General features: G+C 40.4%; 1 protein-coding gene across 6 annotated transcripts in view; it reads right to left on the reverse strand.

The window, feature by feature from the left end:
- USP53 (ubiquitin specific peptidase 53) overlaps nt 1-5132 on the reverse strand; it is a 146350-nt gene extending 141218 nt beyond the window's left edge. For all 6 annotated transcript variants that reach the window (XM_015096352.4, XM_060416686.1, XM_060416683.1 and 3 more), the window contains exon 1: nt 4923-5132. The gene's annotated coding sequence lies outside the window, so the exon portion shown is untranslated. The remainder of the gene's footprint in view (nt 1-4922) is intronic.
- Nucleotides 5133-9831: the final 4699 nt, after the last annotated feature.

Raw genomic sequence — 9831 nt, forward strand, 5'->3', positions numbered from 1 at the left:
TTAGCGACCCCAGAGACTGCAGCCTACCAGGCCTCCTCCGTCCATGGGATTTTCGAGGCAAGAGTACTGGAGTGGGGTGCCATTGCCTTCACTACCTGCTAAAAGTAAAAACGCTTTTTTCTAAACTCACACCACTTCTGAGCCCAAATGTGTGTGGTTTTACACAATAAGCAATTCTCTAATTCTCAAAAGACACTACAATTTAACTCGATTTGACACTACTGGAGTTAGTATCACATTCCACAAGCCAACGGCTCAGTTCCACCAGACTGACTCCCCATTTCAGACACCAACCACAAGCCCCAAGTAGTCACCTGTATTTCTGATCAAGCACCAATCAGTTAGGGGTTCCCTCTAACCTCTGCCAAGGATTCAATTAACTTGCTGGCATGACTCTGGAAAACAGCTTACCTGAGTGGATTTCAAGTTCACTATAAAAGGATACAACTCACGAACAGTCTGATGGAAGAGCTGCATAGGGCAAAGAATGTGGGAAGGGGCAATGAGCTTCCACACCCTCTCAAGAACACCATCCTCCCAACACCTCTACAAGTTCACCAACCCAAAAGCTCTCCAAACCGCTTCAGTTAGGATTTTTTAATGGAGGCCTCATTGTGTGGCCATGCTTGATTAAATATTTGGCCACTGGTGAGTAGCTCAACCTCCACGTCTCCCCTCTCTGGAGGTTTGTGTGTATGCGTATGGTGAGTAGAGAGGGTTGGAGGGCTGAAAATTTCAATCCTCTAATCACATGGTTGGTTTCGTGGCAATCAGTTCTCACTCTGCGGCTAGCACCCAGTCACCAATACACATTTATCTCAACCACCGCCATCTCAACACACATTTATCACCTTGCAGATTCCAAGAATTTTTGGAGCTGTGTGCCAGGAAACAGGCAGAGACCAAATATACATTTCTTCTTATGTAACACCGGCCCATCTTCTCACCTCTAACTCCATCCCTAACTACTTTCCCTTTACATTCTCCGTTTTCAACTTTATGGGCCTCCTCATTATTCCTGAACAAACCACGCAAACTCCTGCTCTAAAGCCTTGACACTCTATTCCTCTGCCTGGAATACACTTCCTCTTGATACCCACATGACTTCTCTTTGGCTCACTTCATGTTTGCTTTGCTCAAAAATCACCTTCTATATGAGGCTTATACTTAAAATTGCGACCCACTCCATATCCCCAGTTCCCCTTGCCCTATTCTACTTTTTCTTTTCTCCTTGGCACTCTTCACCAACTATGATAGCATACAACTGACTTATTGTTTTTTATCACTGTTTATCATTGTTTCTCCTCCCAATCCTCTTAGAATATAAACTGAATTCCAAGCAACTAGAACAATACAAAGTACATTGTAGGCAGTCATTAAATACTTACTGAATGAAGCTCAGGAAATAAAGCAAAACCTCAATCAACAAACCCTATGAAATCAACAAAGAGGGCCTAGGCATTCAGGGTATAGGGCAATTTCCCACCACTTGGCAGCTGGGTTAGTGTCAGTAGTATACTGGCAAGGAGGCAAGATTATTTCAGGCCTATACAGCGGTACCTTGTAAGAGGAAACATCTTCTAGGGTTCAAATAGACTGCTCACCTAAAAACAGGGAGGGCCATCATTAGAGGGCCAAGATTTTATTATGCAGGGTGAGAAGTTTAGAAGAAGATAAAGTACAAAGCACCTGGTTAACAAAGAATGCCCTGATGGGTTCTTGACAAGGATGGAATTCATGTTCTGATACTGACCTCATGATTTCCAATTACTCTACCTCTGAAAAATTTCCACCAACACAGCATATTACTCAACTACTTAATCATCAAAAGCAAATGAATTCCATTAGCTATAATTATAATCTATATTAAAAAGTTCATAGAATTATTGTAAGAATCATAAACCATGTCTAAAAGAACTAATAAATGCCCAAAACATGGCAAGCACTCAGTAAAAGTGCAAGCTAACTATAATGACAGCAAAAACACAATCTTTGATATAAATGATATTTAACAATATAAAAAACACATTTGAAGAAAAAGTAAAAGCTGTATTGATATTTTACACCCCATTTTGTTATTCCTCCATTTCTTTAAACTGACATATCAACCTTGACTAAAGACTTAATCCAGATTAGTGGCATCAGATAAACTGTACAATGAATTATTAACTTCCAAAATTTAAAATCTATTAAGTCATTCTTAGTAGAAAATAAGCAGTTTCATTTGTAGAGCTATCCTACTTTAAGAAAACTTAAAATATGAAAACTAATTACAAAAAAATGTTTGGGAATGCTTCACTTTACAAGTGGATTCACCACAGTATTATTTTAAACATTCATTTACGAACTGAGCTAGAGAAAGAGAAATGAGTTACAATGTTAGAAGGCAATGCATCAGAAACAAAGTGAAAGCAATTCTGAAATAATGTAAGCAACAGAGATTTAATTTAGAAGAATTCAACCTATATACAACTTTTCAGAAAAAATTCAAAACTTCCTTAATGACAATTTTAATTCATAAAAAACACGACAACCATGCAGCCATAAACAACAACTAGCAACTTTTCTGAAGTGACTCATGTGAAATAAAAGTTCTTCAACCACATCCAGCGGCTTGTAGCACGCTGGGGTATGTCACAGAACACCTCTGATGGCAGCCTAGAGACCCCTTAGGATGATGTTTGTAAAAACATTAAATATAATTCATGGGATTACAATTAAAAAAGGACGAAAAAAGTGTATGAGTCCCAAGAAAACCAGTTACATTAAAATTCAGTTCTAATCATAGACCACAGGTTGAATTATCAATCCTCAGTTAATAAAAGAACTGCTGATAGAGGACATGGATTAACTTGGAAAAGCAAAAAAGAAATACTTTTGCCTAAATATTCTATGCATGTAGTCTTCCTAGTATTTAAAAAAGTAACTTGCCAAGATTAGGATATTATATAGTTATTTAAAGTTTAAATAACCTTTGAAAGTTTTTATCTCTGGTAGAACGTTTCTTGTTCCTACTGTGCACATACTATAATGCAAAATAACAGTTTCAGCAGGAAAATAATTTGTGATTTGACTACTGAATGTGTACATTACCTTAAAACAGAATTTTCAGTTTTGAACTCTTTGTCTGGCTAAAAAAAAAACTTCTAAATCATTATTCCCAAAATATCCTGGTACTGCACAGTTTAAAATATACACTTGACACTAAATAAGATCTTGAATCACAGTATTTACTAAAGTCGTTTTTTGATTTTTTAAGACAAAGAATAAACTAGTTGAGAAATGGTGCCCTTCCACCATTAAAATAGCTTTCTTTGAAAAAAACCACCTTTTTGTATCTTCTAAAGAAAATATGAATAAGTGACTATTAGTGTCAAGTTACAAGAGCTATACAAATCTACCTACATTTATAAAAACATTTTTTTAGTTAATAGGGAAAATGAAAGATCTACTCTTGGTTGCTTATTTTTCACACTGTAGGAAAAAAACACACATAACTAGTGAGTTGAGTAGAATAAATCACTTTCATGTTTTATCACTAGTAATTGTAAACCTAAACAAACTGTACAGTGAGTTCATTTTAAAAACGAATAAAATTTAAAATAAAAACAAAAACCTTGTTTTTTCAGAGCATAACTAACTCCTTCCTACAGTGTGTTTGTCTATTTGAAATTATGACAACGGCAGATAAATCATATATTACTTTTGCAATATGTTTCATTTGTTTTCATTTCTTTTTGCCTAGACCATCATCATGGAACTGAATAGAACATTAAACTAACAAGAAGTATTTATTTATTTATTTTCCAAGAAGTATTTAATATTAACTTAGCCAAAAGTTCATTTCAATCCAAATTTTGTTAGGAATTTCTCCTTCTTTTAAATACTGAGAATTACGAACGCTTTTCTTAAAAGAACATTACTAAAAGTGAATCAGATCCTAATCACAAAGAACCTCCTAAATTTAAACATCCCTCAGAAACAGCCTTGAAAACTCACTGCAAAAAATACATATTTTCTTCCAGATAAGGAAACGTTTGGCAAGCTCTTATCTAACAAATAAAGCCTTGCAGTGCATTTGCAAGCATTAATGAGGCTTCGCACTGATGGAGAAAACCTTGTAGTGGAGTAACAAAACCTCAGAGCACGCTCAAATTGCTGGCTTCAGAAACGCTCTCTGCCACACCTGTGCAAGCACTTCCCGTTCTCCAAAGATATTTAAAGTTGTTTGGTAAATGTCCCGTTGGAGAAAGAAATGGCAACCCACTCCAGTATTCTTGCCTGGAAAATCTCACGGACGGAGGAGACTGGCGGGCTACAGTCCAAAGGGTCGCAAAGAGTCGGACAGGACTGGGCACACACCAGACCAGAAATGTCCACTAAATCGCCATTTAGAAGCTAAACATTAACTTCATAAATTACTACTACTGAATCACTAAGTATTACTACTACCACTCAGAAATCACCAGTCCGAAGGGTCTCACGAATCATCTCTTCTCCAAACAGAACAACAAAACCTCTTTAAAAAGCGGCTGCTCGAGAGGCAATGGCTTGGATAGTGAGGGGCAGGCACCAGGTAAGCGAAATATTCATAACTGCAAAGCACTAAGCGACCCAGCAGGATCCCAGGTTCCGCCTCTGGCCAGCCCTCAAACGCAGCAGGAACAACCACAACCCAGTAAGTACAGGACCTCCTCCCAACGCGGTCGCCTCCAGCCTGGCCAAAGGAACCTCCGCCAGATCTGGACGCGGCGGGAGGGCTGCGTGACCTCCAGAGCCTGCCCCGAAGCGGGTGGGGGAGGAGGGCGGGGGGCAGCGAGGAGAGACACCGAGTCTAGGACTGCAACGAGGGTCTTCCAGTCAGGCCCGCGGAGGTCGCAGGTCTTTGGATCTCCAGCCAGGGACTAGTTTCGGAGACTTACCTTGAGCTCTGCCCTTTTAGCGAGAAGGGCGTGCGGTCCAGGTAGAGAAATATGGGCCTTCTACCGCCACAGGGCAATCTCCTGCTGGCCCAGCTCCGCGTCAAGCTGACACCAGGCTGACACACCAACAGCTGCCACCGAAACCGAGGCTCACCGGGAACTGGAGCAGAGGCGACTGGTCTCCGCCGCCCAGACCTCGACCCAGCGAATGGAGCATGCGCGCACGCCTCACCACCCAAAGGCCAGTCAGGCCAGTGACACCTGCGATCAACAGGTCCTGGGAGCCCCGCCCAAATCCCCGCCTCACTCTCGCCCCGCCTCCTCGAAGCTGACCCCGCCCCCAGGCTCCAGGAGCTGGCTCCGCCCCCACGCGCGATTTCCCGGCTTTCCGGACCTGCAGATCTGTGTTCCCGCGCGGGTTCGATAGGGCTGGCGATCCAGTTGACTTACTTTGAGCCGCGAGATCCCGCGAGAGCAGGGAGTTGACCATTTTTCTTAAGGCGGGAGCGGAGCGCGGGGGTTAACTGTTGTTCCAGAAAGGAGGCTGCAGGTTGGTTTTTGTGGTGTAGAGGGAAGAAAGGAATAGTTCTTCAGCTGGAAGTGATACTCTTGGTCATTTATTTATTCATTATTTTCTAAGCTCTGGGACACGAATCCACCACAGACTGGGCTTTAAGTTGTTATTACCTCAGAGAAAACGACCTGTATCGCTCCTCACCTCGAAAACCTAGGCGAATTCGCAGTTCTCTTTAGCTTTCTGTGAATCTTTACAATCTGTTTGCAGTTAAGTGATTTACATTGGCTTGAATGTATATTCCCCAACTGGTTGTTTCATGACTATTTAATAAAATGAAAGGCTTAATAAACATTGACCCGGTTAATGGTCAATTGTGAGAAAAATGTGGCTGCCTCCTTACTGTGCTTTCAACAGGTTTTAAGTTGCAAGCTAATGTTTGGGAAATGGGCGAAACTTAGTTTTGTAATAACTTGTTTCTTAGGAATGGTAGTAAAAGGAAAACCCACTGTCATCTGTAGTATAAAAGATCCCTCTCAATGAGTAGTAAGGTTTTGGAACTCACTTCAAAGCTGTTGCAGGTTCAACATACAGATTCTAAAAATTGATTTAACTAAACTCTTAAACAGGTAGGTAACTCTAAATGTCTGTTTGAAGAAACAGAAGGAGGAAACATTTTCGATTGGTATAGGCGAGTAGTACCTGTGACTGAATCAAGGAGAATTTGTTGAGCATTTATTGTTCCCTTCACTGAATTGGGCACTGAAGAAAATACAGTGAATTTTAAAATACAGTTCTTGCCCTCAGGAAATTTAAAACTTGGAGAATGAGAAAAAGAACTATGTTTAAAAAATAGCACCATTAATTCCCCCCTTGCTTGCCCTAGTGCTACTTTCTCCTGGTTTTGCGACTAGCTCTCTGAGGCACTTTAAATATTTTTATTCTTAACTGTGCCCTCTGTGTTCCCAAACTCTCCATTTTCTTGTGTTGTTACTTCTTTTGTCTCCTTGAACAGTCTTTTCCCCACGATGGACTTAGCTACTAGATATCCTGGGCACCTGGAGAAGGAAAGAGGAACCCGGTGGGCTGCTGTCGATGGGGTCGCACAGAGTCGGACATGACTGAGGCGACTCAGCAGCAGCAGCAGCAGCAGCAGCATCCTAGGCACCAAGGACTCCCAAATGGATACCTTCAGCTTAGACCCTTTTAAGCAACAGCATCTTTGGGTGTCATGTGCTGAGTCACTTCAGTAGTGTCCAACTCTTTGCAATCCTATGAACTGTAGCACACCAGGCCCCTCTGTCCATGGGATTCTCCAGGCAAGAATACTGGAGTGGATTGTCATTCCCTTCTCCAGGGGATCTTCCCGACCCAGGAATCGAACCCTTGTCTCTCATTTCTTATGGTTTCACATTGCAGGCAGTCATATAGGTACTTATGTCCCAAATTGACTTGGACATCTTTTCTGTTCCCTACTCCTAGTGCCTTATCTCGTCCCACCCATCTGGAACCTACACTGCTTTCATTGCCTATTTTAGATAATAGCACCCAGTTGCCCAAATCAAGAATCCATGTGTACCCCTATATTACATTTCCTTCACTTCCTCTGTCCTGATATCAAATTTGATTAATTCATCTCCTTAAGGATCTCAACCCCCGCACCCCTTTTAATCTCCACTCTCGCTATCTTAATCTATCGTCATCATCATCTCTCCTAACTCATCTCCCTTGGACCACTGCAATAGGCTCTAATTATTTCCCACTCCAGTCCAACATCCATGTCTGTTATAATTTTTCTAACATGAAAATATGATTACAATATTACCAAGCTTTTTTCAGGAGCTCCCCATCTCCTTCAGGACCTGGCCCCAGGCTTAGTCTCATCTACTACTCTTGCCCATTTACTCCACGCTAGCTATATAGAATTCCTTGCTCATCTGTGTTTCTACTAGGTTCTCTCAAGATCTTTTAGGTCTCAGTTGAATACTTATTTCATCCATGGAAACTTTCATAAATTCCTGAGACAGATTTGCCCTTCACCCTTTTTGGGTTTATTTATAACAATATGTTGTACTATAGTTATTTCTTTGCAAATGTAACTGACAGAGCACTCTTGAAAAATAATTTGAGCTATGGATAATAAAGACTCATACTATCTCCCTGCCTCCTTTCTAGATTGTAGAAGAATGCCCTTCAGTTTACCATGCTCAAGAATTTGACAAAACCGTGACTGTACAGGTTTTTTAATTCGCAAACTTTCTGTACTTCTTGGCGTATTTAAGTACTGAGTTTTACATGGTATACTAGGTCACAAGTTAGAGTCAAATGGGCGGTCTGAAGCAAACATGAAAAAAAGGAAAATTGACAGTGCACTGTATTTTAGGACAGGAGTTACTCCCCAAAACTTTGTAGTTAGAAATGTCAAAACATAAGTTTTAACTGTACTGCCTCTGAGAATTACTGTTTGTTCTCGAAGTATATGTGTATACGTTTAATTCAGTAGTTATTTTATTGGGCAGACCTAAATTAATGAGGAAAAATCTCTGCACTTCTCACTGACTTGAGATCATGAAAGGAAAGATTTGGAATGCCAAAGACCACCTTATGTTGTTTGAATGAGGCCGAGCCAAAGTTTACATCTTCAGCACCACCACACTTACATGCCTCTTTATTATTCCGGAATGATTATAATCCAGACTTTGGGAGATGTACCACCTTGTGGTTCTATTCACCCTATTCACTAATAAGTAGTAGAGGTAACAGTATCTTTCCTGAGAAACAACAGCAAACCATGAATGGGCTGGTTAGGATAAAGTGAAATACAGTGTAGAGAAGTTGTAGCTAAATGGCTATCTCAGGATTGGATGTGAGACTAACTCCTTTTTTCCTAATTACATGAAGGAAATGTTGAAAAGTGTTATCTTCTAAGTAAACCTGTAGAGAACAGGGACTATATTTTTTCAGTGTGAATTTCTAGGGCATAGCACAGTGCCTGGCATAGATATATAACAAATGTGTTTAGTGGATGGGCTGAAGAACTAGAAGTTCTGTTAATTTTTTAGAGAATAGAGACATCTGTGTGGACCAGAATTGTTGGGGAAAGCTGCTATGGGAGATCAGATATGAGCTTCAACTTGGAAGGTTCACAGGTAGGCATATTTGAAGGCACTGTGGAGGAGATATGACTATTCAAGAGCAAAGTTTTAGAAACAGGAATTAAAGCCAATGAAGGGCTATAATAGGAAGCCTTTTAAGTTCTTGAACAGGATGTTTAGTTTGGAATTATATACGGATTTGTAGGGGAAATTGTAGTGAGGCAAGAATATGAGCTAAATCAGTACACTTCCAGAGAAACCTTCAGTAATGATGAGGCCAAGCAAAAAATCTAGTCATAATCAACCACTTCCTCTGACTCACATACCAATTTTTGTAACACCATCCTCGTACATGGCTTTCCTCCAACCTGTTTGGTTGTTCCTTTTCAACATTTTCAACCTGCTTTTCTCTTACACTTTCTAGATGATGGTGTTCCGTAGTGCCTGGCCCTAAGACCAGGTTTTATCCTCATGGTTTTAAATATATATTTTGCACACAGCAGCCAAAGTAGCCTATTTCAAATGTTGACATGTTACCCCCCTACTTAAAATTGTTCAAAGACTTACTATCTACATAAAATAAAATCCAAATAGACACCTGAATGAGCTATTCTTCCCTCCCTAACAGCATCTCATGCTATCAAGGATTTTGCACTCTTTATTCCCTATACCTAGAAGCCTGGTTCTTAATGGGAGGGGTGATATTGTCTCTCAAGGGACATTTGGCAAAGGCCAATACGTTGCTGATTGTCACAGGGTAGGAAGGGAGTGCTGCTACTGGTATCCAGTTGGGGTGAGGCCAATTCTAAACACCACATAACAGACAAGACAGTCACCCACAACAAAGAACTATATGGTTCAAAATGTCATTAGTGCCAAAGCTGAGAAACCCTGACCTACAATGCCTTCCCCTGAGTCTCCAAGTGGTTTTAACTTTGTCTTCCTAGAAGTCATCTTTTACTTAGAACTTCCTACCTGTCCCTATCACAGTGTTCTGTTTATTCATCTCATACCACTTTTCACAACCTGTGATTATTTAGTTTATTTGTTTGTCTTTCTCACTATCTAGAAAGCAGATCCAATGAAAAGCCTCTCTCCATCATTATTCTTTCTGTACAGGCTAATACAGTGGCACAGGGTACGCATCAATAAAGAGTTATTTGATACCTGAATCGGGATCTACAATATGTCACGGAATGAAAACTTAACAATAAGGCTTTTTCTTCTTTTTTTCTGTAAAATTAAAATATGCAGTTACTGAGAGAACAGATTGAAGACACCTGCAAGGAAGTTGTCATCA

The sequence above is a fragment of the Ovis aries genome, chromosome 6 (genome assembly GCF_016772045.2).
Source record: "Ovis aries strain OAR_USU_Benz2616 breed Rambouillet chromosome 6, ARS-UI_Ramb_v3.0, whole genome shotgun sequence".
Lineage (NCBI taxonomy): Eukaryota > Metazoa > Chordata > Mammalia > Artiodactyla > Bovidae > Ovis > Ovis aries.